Source organism: Phasianus colchicus, chromosome 20 (genome assembly GCF_987193195.1).
Source record: "Phasianus colchicus chromosome 20, bPhaCol1.hap1.1, whole genome shotgun sequence".
Classification (NCBI taxonomy): domain Eukaryota; kingdom Metazoa; phylum Chordata; class Aves; order Galliformes; family Phasianidae; genus Phasianus; species Phasianus colchicus.
Genome location: NC_143455.1, coordinates 6,625,156 through 6,643,034, shown reverse-complemented (window position 1 = coordinate 6,643,034; position 17,879 = coordinate 6,625,156). Strand labels below are relative to the sequence as shown.

The 17,879-nt window shown below is 46.3% G+C and overlaps 1 long non-coding RNA gene across 1 annotated transcript in view; it reads left to right on the top strand.

Moving 5' to 3' along the window:
* Positions 1–17,879, top strand: part of LOC116232334 (uncharacterized) — a 158,321-nt gene that overhangs the window by 129,859 nt on the left and 10,583 nt on the right. The window contains exon 4 of the long non-coding RNA XR_016459024.1: positions 16,412–16,490. This is a non-coding gene — a long non-coding RNA (uncharacterized LOC116232334). The remainder of the gene's footprint in view (positions 1–16,411; positions 16,491–17,879) is intronic.

Here is a 17,879-nt window from a genome sequence, read left to right as displayed (position 1 = left end):
AAACAAAGCATCATAGCATAAGCATGAAGAGGTGAGAGCGTCAGTGCACACTGAAGCCCTTCTGCCATAGAGGTGGTGCTGCCCTTGGAGGACCACCCAGGGGCTCCTGCTCCTGCAGCCCATCTGAAAGCTGTGGTAAGAAGGGGTGTGAACCTCTGAGGGAGAGCAGTGATTGCGGGCAGTGCTAATGACTGCAAACTGGGCTCCCCTGTGACCTTCCTCCTCACACATTGAGGCTTTCATCGGGCTCCTGATACATATATTTATATATATATCTTGCAGTTAAATGTCACTGGCAGAAAGAGGAGGAGAAACCATCTCTCTCAAACAAAATAAATAGGTTGCGCTGGCATGGTTTAGGTTTTTCCCTGGCCATTTTAAAATGTTTTTTTGGAAAGCCTCTACCAGGATAATTCATGTCTTCATCGACAGAGAAGATCTGTCTTTAAGAAAGAGAGCACAGTGAGCAAGAAAAATATTGCGGTATATTGTGGTCCAGCAAATGACATACAGGTTTGCAGTGTAATTACTGCACCTCTGGTCCTTTGGCTATTGGAGCGGGAAGGGAACGCTTGCTGGACTTCATCAGAGCTTAAGGTAGTTTCACTGAAATGCTTTTCCCTGGGTCTCCTTTCATGTAATTTGCTTTTTGCCTTCTCCAATCCCCTGCCTCGGAAGAAGCATCATGAAGTGAAGCAAACGTTTTATCCAAACTGAAATTCATAGCATCCTTAAGGTTGGGGAAGATGTTCAAGGTCATCTAGTCCAACCCAGCACCAAAACCAGCTCCCACTGATGCAGTGTAAGGTCCCCTTGGTCCCCTATATACCCTCTTAGGGATTTCAGCCCCGTTTTTACCTACTTCTAATGCAGCTCCTACTGAAATCATTTGTCTCGGACAGCTCTCATCTCTCTGGGCCAAAATTGTAGTGCTGTGCCCCACGTGGAATAGCCCAGACTTCCCATATGCTCCTCTGATGCTTTTTTTTTTTCCTAGACCCATTTTATTTTATCTTTGCAATATCTAAAAATGTGCTTGTCCCTGAGCCTTTGGGCACGTGCTCAAATATTACTTCAGGAGCAGTATGTTCAGCTGTGTTTGCTTGTTTGCATTTTCCTTGAAGTTTTAAGCTCGGTCACGTTAACTGTAATTGGAGAGGAATAAGAGCTGCAGCACACAGGAGGCCCATAGCTGCTGTCTCTGCTGCTCAGCTGTGCCTCCAGGCTCCTCTTGGTGCACATCACCAGCACAGCACGGGTTTGAGCTGCTCTACAAGTGCCTTCCCCCATGGTTAGCTGCACAGCTTCAGGGATGTAGCAGTCTCTGTGTCCCAGTAACAGAACTCTTATCAGGACAGAATTCCTGGATGGATGAGAAGCTTCCTTGCATGGATTCCTGTCAGGAATGAGAAGAGTCCTTTCATGTTTCTGGCAGTGACCACAGTGGTGCCCTTAGCCACTGCCTCCAGGTATGGCTGTGGGATTTGTGTGCTGTGCAGAAGCAAACCAGGATGCTGCTGTCCTTGTTCCAGCACGCAGCAGGTACAAACTGCTCTCACATCCCCCAGAGCAAAGCATCTCTTGGAGTTGCTTGGACTGATTTGCGCCAGTGCTGTTGTCCCCCACTTATAAATGCAGAACTTGGTACAGAAAAGGCCTCCTGCCTTGGCCAGTGGCTAGAGCTCAGTAAGGCCCTAAATGTTTATGACCATAATTAGCTCACATAAACCTCCCAAGGAGGGAATCTTGCTGCTGCCACACACAGCCTGTTATTTAGGAGCTCAAATCCTCACGCTCAGCCTGTGTAGCAGAAACTGACTCTCTGCTCTTCCTGAGCACGTGATGGGGATGACAACTGGGCCACCTTAGATTTCATCTGGAAAGCTGGAAATGGCACTTTGCAAGAAGCAGGCTTGGTCATGCTTTTTTTTTCCCCCCTCCTTTTCATTTTCACATACCCTCTCTCTCCATGAGGTGACTTTCAGTCGCTTTCCTTGATAGCAAAGCCTTGAGCCCAGCTGCCCACCGCTGAGATCTGCTGCGATCATCCACAATGCTGTCAGTGATCTTCTTACATGCAGCCATTGTTAGCTGGAAATGCTTCACACAGGTATCTGCGGATGAGCCCTGCTCTCTTTCCCAGCAGCGTTAGACTTTTAAGAGCTGACCTGCTGTTAATCTCGTGGAAGGAATGCAGCAGAGGGAGGTTACCTGTAGAGTCATCATCTACTTATGTACAGTAGGTGTCCAAGTATGAAAGGTGTTTGTACACCTGCTGCCAGCAGTGGCCTTTGCTAAATATCCAACCGCATTTCTGGCCTGTGGCAATTGCTGATCCGAGACCTTAAAGTCAATTTTCACCCAGCCACGATGCAAGTTTACTGCCTGCCAGAAGCAGAAATAATATTTGGAAATGAAGGGTAGAGAGAGGGGAATCTTCAGCTGATATAAACCTTCAAAAGAACCACACTGCTCTAAACAGCTCTGCTGGTGGCCCTGGGTTTGAATAAACTGTAACTTAAATTCATTTCTAGGGTGGAAAAGGCTGCTGGGAATGCAGTGCTCTTATTTAGATGGTTTTGCACAGCTTTGTGGGTTCTGTCTCATCCTTTTGCCTAAAAAATAGAGGAGCAAAGTTTCATTTGGGGGAACATCAGCACTTCCTGGGGCGAAGTTGGAAGGGCAGCTTTACACAAAGGCTTTGCAATGGCTCCCCAGCAGCAGCTGCCTGCTCCCTTTTCCCCAGAGGAGAAAAGATTTTGTTCTGGTGTATGCTCAAGGCACAGCAACGCGCAGATGTCAAACCTCCTTGACTTTCAATGGCTCCGAAGAAGGGTTTAATCAGCGAAATAAAGTGAGGAGTTGTGAGTTCCTTGCAGTAAACAAGTTAAACATTATTAAACACACACGTGTCTCTTTAAGGAGATGAATTGATTGTGTGTGTTTATTTTTACAGTATTATTTCACTGAGTAAGAGGGGAAAAAAAAAAAGACTGAGTTGATGCCAAGGTGATATAGCAGAAACAAAGCCCGAGAACGGATTTTTCCACTATGCTAATTTTTTTTTTTTCCTACTAACTGTCTCCCAAATCTGCCAATCTTAGGTCAACAAACATGGGGTGATTGACAAGTTAAAATGTTTAGCTTAGCCTGCAACTCATATAAACCAATTTAAAATTTCTAGTGCAGGATGGAGATGGAAGAGAAACAAACAATGTCCCTTCCTTCCTCGCCTCTCCCTTGAGGGTGATCTCTGAGCATGGTTGGTGTGGGCACTGCTGGGGTCTGGGGGGGGGAATGGGGAGGGAGAACACAGCCCTTGCTCAGGAGCAGCAGGTGGGAGCTTCTTGTGCTCCTTGCTGTGCCCTGGGAGCTCCAGCAGCGTGGACAGGGTGCAACTGGGAGCTGTGCTGCTCACATCTGCTGCAATGGGGCTGCACAGCAACGGCTTCAGAAGCCATACCCTAAATAACAGCATGGATGGAACTGTGTGCTGATAATGCTCTTCCTGCCCTAATGGTACGCTCACAGCGTGGGTAAGGAAATCCCAACGTGAGGAGGTGTGAGCTGAACTGCTGGAGGCTACTGCGTTTTCAGTTGTTCCTCCTAAAGAAAGACCCAAACTTTCCCAAAGAAATAACTTCTCCTTTCTCAGTTGTAACCTTGGTGAAAAGCGGTTGTCCTTCTCCCTATCCAAAGGAATGGGGTTCTTGGTGGCCCCAGGCATGTGGGATGTGGCCTCCAGCAGCTCTCTGATCACCCCACTGCATCCCAGGATGTGCATTCCCATGCTCTTATTTTCAGTTTCAACCCTTAAGAATCATCAGTACATCTTAGAATATTGAGCCTGGCCTGAGAGTGACAGGGAATGGGGCAGGGAGATAGGGTTGTGTTTTTTTGTGGTGTTTTCAGGTGGGGAAATATGAGCGTTTTCTCTGTGCAGTTAAAATACTGAGGGGACCCATCTCTGATTTTTCAGTACTTACACGTGCACCTGTGAGTTTCTTGTGCCTTGACACAGAAATGCTAACCAGCCCCGCCGCCCTCGCCAGTAGAGCCTGCAGATTCTGAGCCTGTTTTCTTATCTTCTGTAAATATTTAGCAGCCAAGCTGTGGGATTCTCGAGATGTTTAAAAGAGAAACCTACGTCACAGCAGCCCTGTCTCACAACTCCATCTCCTTAAATAATATAGTAAAACAAATAACCCTTCTAGCTTAGCTGGATGGACAACAATTGCTTGGCTTTGAAGGCGTGAGTACAAATGCCTCTGCAGTTGACACCTTTGGTGATTGATGTTTTTGATGCTGTAGGTTTGTTTTGTTCCTTTCACTGTTTGTTTTCCCACCAGGCTGACTTGGGCAGGGAATGCCGTTCCTCCCTGTGGAAGTGCATATTTGGGCAGCCATGGACTTTGGGATCAAAGAAACACAACGTGCAAACACAGCAGTTCAGCAGAGAGGTCGGGTGCCCTAGAACTAGGAGGGGAAGGCAGATGGGGGTCTGTCCTCCTCCCGAATGTTGATAAGGATACCTCAGTAAGGGAAAGAGTAATGTCTTTGGGGTCAAACGAGAACGATTATGGGAAGATTAGTTATGTTGGTCCCATTCTTCTATTTATTTATTTTACTTTATTGGTAAACCTTGGTACTGCTGAACTGCTGGCATGGTCAGAGCTGGGGATGCCCGGTCAAAGACAGACACAATTCTCCTGTTAGAGTTTCATGCTACTGCTGGCCAAAATGGAAGGTGCACGATGTGGGACTCTGTCCTCAATAACTACCTTCTATGAGTTGCTCTTGAAGTAACCCGTTGCCCATCTTCTCTTACCTAGGGAAAAATGGTTTTCATGTCTTTGTGTGCTTGGGCTTGGATCTGTCATTCTGTAGCTCACCAGAACCTTTTGGTGAGGGGTTGGGATTGGATGTGCGATTGCCCCCAGGCATCTTTGCTGTGCTCTGTGCTGCCATCTAATTTCTGAGCTCCCTGGGGAGGAAGCTGTGCTGTCATGGATTTGGGACTGTTTTGAAGTGAGGGAATAGGGAACTACAAACTGGAAGCAACCAGCTGATGCTTGGCCAGGAGATCGTGCAGATACATAAGCCACTAATAAATATCCAGATAGGATCTGCGGAGTACATGTGGGAAGAAGGATGTTGCCGAGTTTTCCTGCCTCTCTTGTAGGTAGGTGTGTTGGGTAGGACAGGTATTGTGGTTTCCTCAGTCAAGCCAACGCAAGCAAGTGGCGTACCATGGGTCAGCTCATGGTATGCAATGAATCAGCCCAGCCTTGCAATGGGCTGAGGCACAGCTTGGGATGGTCAGTGCAGGCATGGACCTCCTTATCCTGCTCCAGAACTTTGCACACTGAGCACCTTGTTCCCCTCGCTGCAGTCCAGGCAGGATGGATGAGTAATTGAAACCATTCTTCTGTGACGTCTTTACAACCAAGCTGTAGCTGCAGCTGTGTTACTTGGTTTTTCCCAAGTCACTGAACAGAAGTGGACTGTCTCCTCTGGGTGCATTTCCAGGGTAGGGCTTTCTATTGCCTTGGAGTCCTGCTTTTGGACCTAACTTTTCCTAGCTTTTAAATAAAGATGTTTTGCCATAGAGCTTGGATGCTAAAACAAGGATAAAAATCAGTGGAGATGTTGGCATCTAGTTGCTCGTTTGCTCCTAATCTGCAAAGAGGGGCACTTCACTGTCACTGCTGTGTAATTCCTTTGGTTTGAGGTTTACGTGCTGTGTAACAACCGCCTTGCTTGTGGCCTGATGACAGGAGCTGTTCAAAGCTGTCCTCTGCCAGCTGCCGTGTGGTCAGGGATAGGGAGCACAGCCAGGAAGCCACCAGGTCACTGCCTGGTGAGGGATGCACAGGAGGTGGCAGTGGGGCGATGGGTACAATGGGTACACGCTGCTTGTCCCCTGCCATAGGGGGACTGAGATGTGAACATCAGCTTCAACTCAGAGCCCCCTGAGTGGGGCTGTGGGCTGCCAGTGAGCAGCCTCGGGCTTTGAGTGAGAAATGGAAAGGGAAATGGGCTTATTTTTATAATATCCAATCATTAAGGTTGGAAAATACCTCTGAGATCATCACATCCAACTGCTGGCTGCCTCGAGCTCACCCAGGAGCTCAGGTTGTGTTAATCCCTTATCTGATCTGAGTGGCTTTTTCTTGGGCTGGTAATGCAGCCACAGGAGTTCTCAGCTTCATAGCTGCCGTTCTTTTGGTATGAAATAAAAGCGTTATTTTTAATGTTTTGTTGCTTTCTAAAGTGGGTTGAGTGAGATTGAGCAAAATGAGCACCTCCCAGTTGTGACCTCCAATTTCACTGCACCAATTGCTATTCCCCTTCAGGATACATTCCTGTGCCAGGTCAAGAGAGCACTGTAGTGCTCTGGAAGCAGTGAATTACAGTATTGATAGGAGTCACTTCTCCTTTTATCTCTTTTAGAATCTGTCTGATGAATGTTTTGTCCTGTTCAGATATTGGCTTCAATTTCCTTTGCACTGATTGTTCATGAAGTGTGCGTACTTACACTGCTGAATTTAATAGCAGCAGTTGTTGATGAGGGTTAAATACTTGCAAGCATTTTTAGCAGTGTGAAGGACTGTTGCATTCAGTTGGGCACACAGCAGTGCCTTCTCCCCTCCTTCCCCAGCTCCAACATGCCTGGGACCCAGAGGTCTCAGATCTGTGGCTCTCAGCTCATGTCCTCCTCTATGGGGAGCAGCATGGGTGGAGAGCTTCACTTTCAGTATTCACTCAGTACATCACCTGAGAAAAGCACACCACAGACACTGAGGTTACTGTGCTGAACACAAGGAAGGTCAAACTTCTTCCAGACATATGGAAAAGCATACGTATGGCCCAGCATTTGTCACTGAGCAATCTGAATTGATAATGCGATAGAATATTAACCTTGTTGCTGGGGCTGAACTATGGAATAGCAAAAAATAACCTGTAATAATCCAAACTTACAACCAAGGTCATTAAAATTAGTCTTCAAAGATTGGAGTTCTGAGAGCTGTTATCAGAATGACAGCAGCATGCAGGCAACTGGTCCTTGGTCTTCAGTTCCAGCCGTTGTTAATCCTGCAGGGGCACAGAGCTGTGTATGTTCACACTTACAGCTCCGTTTTCTTCTATTCTGCTTTACAGTTTCTCTCTTCTCTTGAGTAATGTTGGGCTCAGCTGGGAGCTTTTCTCACTGCTCTTCCAGCTGCTGGAAGGAGCATGGCTTGCTTTGTGCCAGGGCACGGGTTTGGTGACAAGCGTTTGATGTTGGCTTGTTCAGCATCAAGTGGAAGGACTTGGACGAGGCATTCTGACCAATAGCTAATGCACAGGACACTACCAAGACAAGAAGATGTTCTATCAGTATCAGAAGCATGAAGCCTGTGCCAACTGCATGGCTCTTTCCATCCTCCTGGCAAGAAGCAATACAGTTTCCCTTTAGGGTTGGCAAGGGGCTCATTTTCCATAGCGTCGTTTGGCCATGGGGCGGTTGGCACAGGAGTGATGTGGCTGCATCCTCTCCTTCAGACAGTAGATATGTCTTCTGCAGGAACAGCTCTGGTGATCGGTCCCTGTAGGTGTAGTCCACGGTGCTCTGAGAAAGCAGGAAACTCAGAGAATTTCTGTTCATGAGCTACGCATGCATACCAGTTTGTTTCTTTCTGATGGACCTTTAAGTTTGCAAAAAGCAAGAACTTAACAGAAGCATTGCAGAGTGGCGTTGGCAACCTCAGCTAACAGATTTATGAAGGATGGAGTAGAAAAAGGCCATGAGAATGCCTGCTATTCAGACACACCTCTAGACCACTTGGTTAACTCAGATGCAGGAGTTAGAACAGAGCCAGGCAGCCAGCAGGGCTGGGAAATCCACTATGAGAGGCTAAATCTAAAAGGCAAGCTGAACTAGAGAAAGGGTAAAATGGCTAAGCAACCATACTGTCTTCTTTTCCTTTTCCTTCCCCTCTTAGCTATTATTTTCTTCTTGCACTTTCTGTTTGTATTTTTTTTTTTGTAAGGACCATAAACACATTTTTAAAAACACATTAAAGCAATCATAGAATTTTGACCCCAGGAGCATTAACCATCGAAACCAGAAGCAAAAAGAGCACGCTGTGAATCAGGCAATTACCACACACTGAGAGCAGGAATGATCACATTGCACCGAGCCCAGCAAACTGGAGATGTTGCTTCCAGGCTCAGTCAAACATATATTAAATAATGACCACTGTAACAAAAGCAGAGTCGGTTATGAGCAATTCACAGACGTTAGAAGAAAAAAGGCTGAATTGTGAACAAATATTAACAGCAACAAATAAATCAACGAGCACCTAATTACTTATGTCTTCTTGCTATAGCAGCACATTAATCTGCTATGAAACAATCATGGATGAATCACAGAATATTCAGCTTTCCAAATGCATTTTGGATTCTTTAAAACTGGACCACAGATACAAAGGAGGAAAAAAAAAAAAGAGAGAGATTACTGGAAACTCTGAAATAAATAGTCTTATGGTAGTTTGTTTATGCATAACGTTTCAGACAGCTATAATGGGGCAAGGGAAGGGTGGAAGGTATGTGAATAAGGAGCTGAGAGCAGTGTTGTGCTGAACAGCCCATGGAAGGGCAAACAATAGAGTTTGCAGGGAAGAACCTCACCATCAGCAAGTGGATGTGGCTGTACCCCCTTCTCTTCCAATGGATGGAATGATCTGCTACCCTCTCATTTCACTCTTTCTTGGCTTGGCAGAAGGAGGGTATTTTGCTTTGAATACAAGGTTCGTTCTTAAGGCTTCTGGCTCTGCCACTGATTTACCGTGTGCTTGGGCAGAGCTCTGCACCTCCATTCCTCCCTGCAAAATGCAGGCGGTTACATCTGTGTCATCTCTGTTCACAGAGCAAAACCACCGTGAAGGGGCTGAGTTGTGGGGATTCATCAGATGTCCTCATCCCAAACAGACCGTGGAAGTGTTGTTGGGACTGAATGGTGGCAACAGGCTCTGATTTTCCTCTCCTAGAAAGCACCCGGCTAGTCCAAAGCTGTGCAAAAGGCAGGAAGTAACTGGAGACGAGGGGGAAATAGAATGGCTAAGCTTCTCTGATAGGATTCAGTCCTTCTCAAAATCCCTAAAGATGTGGTTTGAGTTGAACGCAAACATTGTGAGATGCTTTTGTTTTCCTTGAGGAGTTCGCCAGCCCCCCGCGAGAGCCACTCGTGATGGAGGCAGGGGCACACAGGGCACAGACGTGGTGTGAACACCTCCACAGCCCCAGGGTTTGGGTTTTCTCTTTTTCCCTTTCTGTTCTCACCTAGAGAAAGGGGAACATCTGCATTCACAGCTATCGCAAGGCACCGCCGCCTGCGGGAAGCGCCAATGTGAATCGAGTGTAACCTCCTTCTCCAGCTCGCCCTCAGAAAGTGCACGGAACACATCGGCCCTTGTTGCTTCCATAAGCTGAAAGGAGTTTGTGATTCCAAGTCTACTCCGCTCACAGCACGACATGCCCTGGGTCAGCCCCAGCAATAATGTTTTTAAACAATATTAGGTTATTCTTGGCAATCGATGATGACGTTTCCTACCAATCGGGATATGAGAAAAACTTCTAATAATAAGAAGTGATAGAATAACAGAACCGGAGACTAAAATACTCTCAAGTGCAGAGGCTGTCTGCACTGTGGGGGCAGAGGGAAGCTGAGACAAGTCCCGGCTATGATTTGTCTTAAGAGTTTAACCCAAACACGCTGTTAATGCCACGCTTGGGGAGTCCGAGCCTCATTGCCCAGAGCTCGGGACCCTTTCAGCAGCAGGCAAAGCAAATGCTGTGTTTGTATTTTTCTCTGCTCCTATTTGTGATCAAACAATTTAACACAAGAATTGAAATAATTTACAAACCCAATGCCTGGATAGCTTACCAAATTCCGGATCGGGGTTTCTGTTTCGTGTCTATCCCTTCATTTGAATGAGGCAAGCTTTTTCCTGGTGGATCTAACTTAATGTTTGAAGCATGTGTTAACACAGAAAGTCATTTCGTTCACGTCCTTGGTACCATTTGGAAGAACTCAGTGCAGTGCAAAAGAATGATGGTGGTGATTCTCTTTTACACCTGTAGTGATAATTCGATCCCCAAAATGGATTCAGTAAAATCAAGGAGATAGTGAAGGAAGTAGGGAGAAGAGCTTCATTAGAAAGCAAAAAAACAAAACAAACCATCACACAAGAATGGTTTTATGATGCATAAAGATCTCTTAGGTCAGCCCTTAGGTTTACTTCTTTGGTTAACATAGCCACAGCTCTGAGGTGGAGAATCTGCTGAATGTAAACAGTTATCACTGTATGGAACACCCTGGATTTCCCTCTCAGCCACAGGTGTCTCCCAGCATCACGTCACTGCTGCTATCATACAGAGGACTAAAGACAAAATGCAACCAGATGCCTTGAACCCAAGGTCTTCCAGTGGTGTCACTGACCTAATGAGACTTCTATGGCGTCAATGGCTTTATCTCATTCAAATTGAACAATAATAAGCTATTCTGAAGGCACATCTTCAAAGAATAATTTCAGCAGCTCCTAGACAAATAACAAGACAAACTGGGACTGGGAAAAGGAGCTATCTCAACATTGCCTGCTGTTACTGCTCTACCAGCTGTCATGGTTCAGTTCCACTTACAGTCCTTTCAGGATTATTTTTTGTGATGCAAACTGTATCTGCCCCTCCCAATGAAAGCATCTCCTGCTTCTTCAGAACTGTTTCCAAACAGCTTGTTTTTCTAGGATTTTGCTCTTTTAAAACTATTATTCATAAATATATCATATTCCATATTCCATCCTACTGAAATTATAACCCAGTTCCACTCAGCTATCTTCCATGAGCGGATGGGGGCTTTGTGGCATACTCAAGCATACTTCATGCACATGATGAGGAATTCTCCACGGGGATAAGAGCAGCCTGAAGAAGGAGTGTGCTACCCCAGATCCCTCTGTTTCCACCCCACAGCCCACAGGATGCTTTTCCAGCCGTCTCCACCCTGATGGATTGCAGCAGTTGATCTCTGAGCTCTCCCCCATCTGATGGGAGAGCAGCTGTCATTCCCAGGGTGCGAGCGCATGAACTTCTCCTTTCTTTTCTCCTTCCCATCCGTCAGCTCAAAAGTAACACTGAGAGCAAATGGAGTCTCCCAGCTGGTTTGATTTATTTGGTTTAATGTTCCACCACGACCCCTTGGCTTGGCCTGGCCTTTCATCCCAGCACTGTAGGGGCCTGAGGCTACTTAACTTCCGCGATGAGATGAGCTCAGTGTATTCCAGCCCGTTTGGCTCAAATCCAAGCAATTCACTGAACTACCATCTCCATTTTGAAGAGATGGAACCAAGGCACAGGGACAGGCATCCCAAGAACTTCTGGTCAGCCCCAAAGCACACAAGGAAGCCCTGAGGAGCTGAAGGTCTTCCCTGTGCAACCTTGAACAATTGTCCCATTGGCACAAGGCTAAGAAGCTATTTTGGCTACTAGGGCAGCCCTTGCTTTTTTTACAGTACGTATCCAGAGATGGGCAGTGGAGCTGTGGAGGGTCTGAAGCACAAGTCTTATGGGATGCAGCTGAGGGAACTGGGATGGTTCAGTCTGGAGAACAGGAGGTTCAAGGGACAACTCATTGCTCCCTACAACCACCTGAAAGGAGGTTGTAGTGAGGTGGGATCAGCCTCTGTTCCCGAGTAACAGCAGCAGGATGAGTGGGAATGGCTTCACGCTGCACCAGGGGAGGTTCAGGTTGAAAAATGTATTCTCTGGAAGAGTGATGAGGCATTGGAACGTGCTGCTCAGGGGAGTGGTGGAGTCACCATCCCTGGAGGTGTTCAAGAAAAGGGTAGATGTGGTTTAGTGGGCATGGTGGTGATGGGTTAATGGCTGGACTTGATGTCCTTAGCGGTCTTTTCCAACCTTAATGATTCTATGGTTTTATGATGAGCAGGCAAAACAAGGAGACACCTTCCTCTGACGCAGGGACTGTCCTGGCCCTGTCTGTGTCAGCAGTATCTGTTGACCCAGGTAAATTGGCCACTTGTTTTCCTGCTGCTTGGGATGGAAGGAGGACCTAACTGAAAGAAGGGATTTAATTCAAGTACAAGAGTGGCCAAAAGTGGCAAATGAAAGTATTAGGAAGTGGCATACGTAGCTCTGGCCTACACACAGTATCTTTTGTACTGGTGTAATTATGTTGGCTGCGGTTGTGATATTTTACCCATACAGTTACAGCAGCATATCCTGTAGTGTGGACAGCATAAGGGTGCCTTATACCATCTAAGCTTGTTCCCTTTTCTCATACAGGAATAAGCTGTATGAATATAAGTGTTTTTATATTAGTAGGTCTTCGCCTACATCAGGGAAATTATACAGCTCTAGCCATCCAAGGCAAAATAAACTTCTTGCATAGAAAATCTGTAAAGAAGTACGTAGTAATAAGCAAAGTACTCCTTGACTTGACTCCTTGACTGTCCATGCTGGCACTGCCCGGAAGAGCTTAAAGACATTGATGGAAAGGGATTCTTAAAGCATTCAGAAATTATCTATTTGGCATCTCCAAATCAGGTAAGAATGTCCTGTTTATGCCTAGGTCAGTGTTGAAGGATAAAGCAGTGCCCACCTTTGATGGCCCGGAGAATGGGTCGTGTCTTTATTCTCCAGCTTCAGTTGGTTAGGTGGTCAAAACGAAGAAATATGAAAGCCGTGTGGGTTTACCTGTGCATGGGCTTATTTCAGCTACTTCCACTTCAGTGTCCTCACGCAGCCCAAGTTAAGCATGTGTGAGAGTTTGCATAATGAGAGCCACTCGCCTTGTGATTTAATGGCTAGGAAACAACATCAGGTGGCTATTTGGTATTTAATTACATCTACTCCATTTCACACTGCAGTGAAGGTTTTCTTGGTCTCAAAAGCAGATGATATTTTCTGCTATGGACTTTCTGGATCCTACTTTCAAATATTACCTGAATCCTTTCCTGTCAAAAAGCATGAGTTTTGCATGTGTCTTTAGAGCAAAGAACGCTTCCAAGCCTTGTGTTAACCTATGGTCTAGTTCCAGTTCCTCCCTGAGATATTTAGCAACCTAATTAATAAAGACAAAATAACTTATTTAAGAAAATCTGATCAAACCAATATAGAGATTTTCAGAAGAAAGGTCACCTTCCACAAAGACAGGGTTAAAAAGCTCGGAAACATTTATCCTGATGGTAGGATGGGTTTGGGAGGAGCTGTTTCTCAGGAATATACCTTTTTGTTTGTTTTGCTCTCTATCATCAGATCACTTTTAAAAAGATCACTTTTAAAACACGTTCTCTGCCCGTGCTTGTGGATGCCCCATCCCTGGAGGCATTCAGGGCCAGGCTGGATGTGGCTCTGGGCAGCCTGGCCTGGTGGTTGGCGACCCTGCACATAGCAGGGAGGTTGAAACTAGATGGTCATAATGGTCCTTTTCAACCCATGGCCCCCAACACATGAGCTGGGTGTTCGGCCAGGCAGCCACTCATGGCAATGTACGACAAAGAAAACCTCCATTTCCCCACTTCTCCTCTTCTTTATCTTAGACAAGAAGAGGGGAAAAAAGTTCTGATTTCCAGACGGCCATATGAAAGCTAAATAAACATGCATGTAAATGAGAGGTTATTTGGATGAGGATTTGTGGATGTTGGCAAGAAGAACAGCACAACTTAGGACTTTACTTTTTCTTTCTTTTTTTCTTTTCTACCTCTCCCGTTGTTGGGTGTTTTGTTTTTTGTTTTTTTTCCCTCTATTTCAGTCTCTCTGTTTTCTGAAGGCAAAATGGAGATGTTTTTTTTTAAGGCAAGAGTTTATTTTTAGATCGCGTTATTACGGCAAAAATGGGAAATGACCTTTTCATTTAGTCAGGAGACACCTTGTGATTGGAAAGCAAGGAGACATTGCATGTGGGAGCTGATCCACCCATGTCCTGCATCCTGCAGGAGGTTCCTTGCCCCCATTCCCTCTGCTTAGCTCCTGGGTGGACAGCCCATGTCCCCCAAGAACAGAAGGCTTGGTATACAGAGTTAATGTCCACTTCTTGAGGGTGGAGTGAGGGCCATCATGTGCCTGCATGAGCCTAAGGAAGACCTCAGTGTCATGCCACAGCTCATAAGCAGTGAGGAATTTGTGTCTGTGTGCTTCTGTTCTTTTACCCATAATAATCAGGCCCTTTCACTCCTGGGCTTTGAAATCGTGTCTGCAAGGATTTGAGAAGGGAGTTATTCTCCTGTGAGGGCTGAGGCTGCTGCTTCCACTCTGTTTATTTTCTTTTAATTTTGTACTTTGACCAACTTTTAACTGGCTTTTCTTTCTCATTTTAACATACGTGTACTCTCTGGATGTATTCACCAAAAGGCTTAATTCTAGCCTTTCTTACAAATACAAATGTCCCTGTGCCATCTGGTTTCTGCCCATCCCAGCTGAGAGCCACCTGAGCACAGTGGGTGCCATTGACCCCCACCTCCAGAAGTGCTGGGTCTGCAGGGGATCCCAGGGACCCTCTGGCAGGGACCCATCCAGTTCAGTTCACACTGAGTCTCTCTTTCTCTGTAACTCTTGTGGCTGTTTTTTTTTGTTGTTTTTTTTTTTTTGCCTGCTGATGAGTGCGAGTAATATTTCATCCCTGGAAAACCTTTCAGGACAAGATTTAAAAAAATATATGTGTCTTCATATGTATGTGTGTGTGCATCTCTGTGCGTACGTTTGAGAACAAGCATGGGCATAAGTCCCCAAATGCGTGCACTCATCATTTCCAAAGGCAGCAAAAGGATACTTGTCAGAGGAACTGATTTACTGCAAGATTTAATGAGGTTCTTGTCAGAGCCTGGTGTAGTGGTGTAAATGCAAATGCCAGGTCAGTATAAATCACAGGGGCAGGGGACAGAGAGAAAGAAATGCTCTGCTTCTCACTGAGAGATAAACCAGCTCCGTGCTTAAAGTGCTCTCCTCCTTGATCTGCCATTTGAGATAAGCTAATATACAGCTCCATTAAGTCTCCTTTGCTGCCTTAATTGCTGATTAACGGGAGGGGCAAGGCCCCAGCTGGTCAGGGTTCATTCCCCCCAGGATCAGATGGCTTGCACAAACCTGGGACCTCACTCTGCTATGAACTCCTTTTGCTCCCATGCAGCCAATGCTCTGTTCTTCTCCTTTCTTTTTACACCCTTTGAGCTAAGAGCCTTTGGGTGTGCAGGCAGAGGCAGGCAAGCTGTGAGGCTCTCCCCTCCCCTAACCTCCTGTTTGCATGGAATCTGCATCAATTTGAGAGAGCCTTGAGTTGCTCAGATTTGAGAGAAGGTGACCTCTCACTTCCAGAGTTACTGGGAACTTAAAGCCTTGACTCCTCTGGAAATGCAGGAATAAACATGGGGACCACTGGGCCCTGTCCCTATGCCCACTCTGCTGTTGTGAGGTGTGTGCATCCCTCCCAAACCTCCTGGCCGTGCTGTTTTGCTTTGCTATGCATTGCCTGCTGGACTCCTGCTTGCTTTTCCTTTCTAGGAGGGCTGGGAGAGTGTCAGGGAAAGCCACATGGTGCTGCTCTGCCTTAAGCACGTGGCTTCTCCCAGTAACAGTAGCAAAAACTATTAAAGATGCTATCAGATCTGAAAGCTGGCTTTTTTCTTTTTTTGTTTTTTTTTTTTTTCTTTTTTGTCCAGTCATAAAACCTCTTAAAGAGATCCAAACCGGAAAAGACAGGCAGGCACCTGACAGTGCAAACCAGGAAGGGGAGAATAAAACACAGAAGGCTGCTGCTATTTTCCATGACTGATCCGAGCAGTGTGAGCTGCTGGCATGGCAAGGGAACAGCAAAGGGAATAAAGCAGGAGAGCAGAGCCCAGGCTGTGTCCTGCAGCCATGTGTCGGGTCTGGCACTGCCTCTTTGGCACCATGAGCCAGGATGGGGAGCTGCACTTAATGAAGTCTGCAGCTTTTATTCTCCTGCCCGCGTTGAATGAGCCACAGTGCCAGAACCCAGTGGGAATACTGCAGGCATGGAAGAATCCAGTCCCAGTATGACAGTATTGCCAGGATGCATGGTGTGATGGAATGCCCAGAGCCAGGGGAGATGGAGATGCTTGCACCGAGCAGGGCTGTGGCAGTGCGTGGTGTTTTGTTTCTTTCTCCCTTTCTGTCCTTATGGGATGTTTGCTAACTGAGGGAACTGTAGAAAACAAGAAGTCATTAGAGCTCCCCTCTCTTCTTTAAATGCATGTTACCCTAGCTTGCCTGCTAGGCAGAGCAGTATTTTGTGCCCAAAACATGGCACAGTCAGATGCTTCCAAGCAGCAGAGGTAACCAATGTTTGCCATTCCTGTGATTATTCTTACCTGTTCTCTATTCTTACTCTTTTTAGTGCCAAGGGACTCAACCTGTGGAAATCTAAGTCTCTGAGAATTCCTGTGTGAACAAAGGCTGCATTTCTCTTCTCAAACGTGAGTATTGTTGTGTGCCATCACGTGCTGTCCTTCCCATATCATTCTGGTCATGTGTACATTTGGTTATTGCTGGATGCTGTGCATGGCACAGGTCACCCATGCAGTGATGAGCACTGCAGGTTTTGTGTTGGCACTGATGATCAGTTGTGAACTGTAGAGCTAGTTGTGAAACCATTTCTTTATTGCGTGCAAATACTACAAAAAGCATTTATTCTTGATTATTTTTTTTTTTTCTGGGCAAGCCACCTATTGGCCGAGTTCTTGTACCTTCTGGACACTAGAGGCCTCTAGATGCTGTGCTATGATTAACCAGTTGTGGCAGCTCTGTGCAATTAGCAGCCACTGGGAGCAGGGCAGCAGGACTGGTGGCACCCAGCTGGTTTTATTCCCCTCTCCAAGCATTGATGCAATGTGGGATAGGCGCTGCAGGAGGCGTGGGCTGGAGGAGCTGAGGGTGCAGCAGGATTCATTGCTCTCAGACGGTCAGTGCATGTGCAAACCCAGGCAGTGGGCTGTCAGGGGGTTTGCTGTGTCTTTGGACAAAACCCAAAAATGTGCTTTAGGAAGAATGTTATGAAACGTGAAAATGAGCATTTTATATCTGCGTTATAGCAAAAAAATAAAATAAAATAGAAATTAAAAAAATTAAAGCCTGCACTGGCCCACCCAGTGCTGCATTTCTGTCCTTCACAAGCCCACACATCTTGAAGGCAAAAGATTTTGGCACATTCCTGTCTAGAGCAGCCCAGGCTTTGTTTTGCATCCCAGCATTTCTCGTGGAGACTTCAGGCTGAATTTCCCGATGGGAAGGGGAAGATTTCTCTCCTTTGCCCTTCCAGCTCCATTTTATGGTAAGCCCTTCACACCACTCCCTGCCTGGTCACAGGGATCTGTTCTGTTGGGAACAGTCCCAGAATTGTCCACTTTCAGTTTTTCTTTTGGATTTTCCTCATTCCTGGGACACAATGGATGCTGCAGTCAGTGCACAGCGTGCTCCTGCTGCAGGGGTGTTGCTGCTCACCATGGGCCTTAGCAGATGTTGGGGCGCAGTTTGGCTTCCAGCACTGCAAGGAAGACAATTTGCAGCTGGTCCAACCTCTCGGCTTCTCAGTGTTGCTGCCCTGTTCCTTTAAGCAGTAGCCAGAAGCCTTCCAAATATTATCATCTTACCAAAAGAAGAGGGGGAGGGAAAGAAAAAAAAAAAAAAAAACAAGTGTTTTGGCATGAGAACAATTTCTCCATTACCTCAATTAGTTCAAATGATCTGGAAAGGTTCTCTCTGGAGAAATCACGTGAAATCTCAGCCAGCAAAGGGGCTGGTGGCTGGTTGGTTGCTAGAGGTGTTGATATGAGCGTTAGTCAGCAGGGTAGATTGCAGTGAAGTAA